The following is a 531-nucleotide window of genomic DNA, read 5'->3' on the forward strand; positions in this document are numbered from 1 at the left end:
CCAGTTCCGGTACAGAATTCCTTGTTCCAACATGAGCTAATTCCATTGTGACCAGAGGGATTTAATCACAAAGCTCCGACTTTGAATGTCTTCAAATGAAGGCCTTTCCCCTCTCTGTAACCACTGTATTACAATGCTCAAATCTTTGTCAGCTGTCTGTTGTTGGCTTATGACTGGGTCATCATCTATAGACTTAGGTTTACTGCATTTGCTGTCAGCGGCCGCCGCAGCATTGATTGTTGCAAGAGATTGCTCGTCCCAATCTGACCGGTATCCACACTGTTTACATGGTATCCTGCTTAGAGCGTCAGCATTACCATGGTTGATTCCCCGCCGGTGCTCTATCTTCATGTCGTAGGTACGCAACACTTCAAGGCATCGGGCCAGCTGACCCTCAGTGTCTTTGAAGTTGAGGAGCCATCTTAGAGAGCTATGGTCCGTTCGCACACGAAATGTACGGCCATAAAGGTAGTGTCTAAAGTGCTTCACAAAGTGTACAACGGCCAAAAGTTCCTTCCTTGTAACACAATA

This window comes from Mizuhopecten yessoensis, unplaced genomic scaffold (assembly GCF_002113885.1).
Source record: "Mizuhopecten yessoensis strain PY_sf001 unplaced genomic scaffold, ASM211388v2 scaffold7939, whole genome shotgun sequence".
NCBI lineage: Eukaryota > Metazoa > Mollusca > Bivalvia > Pectinida > Pectinidae > Mizuhopecten > Mizuhopecten yessoensis.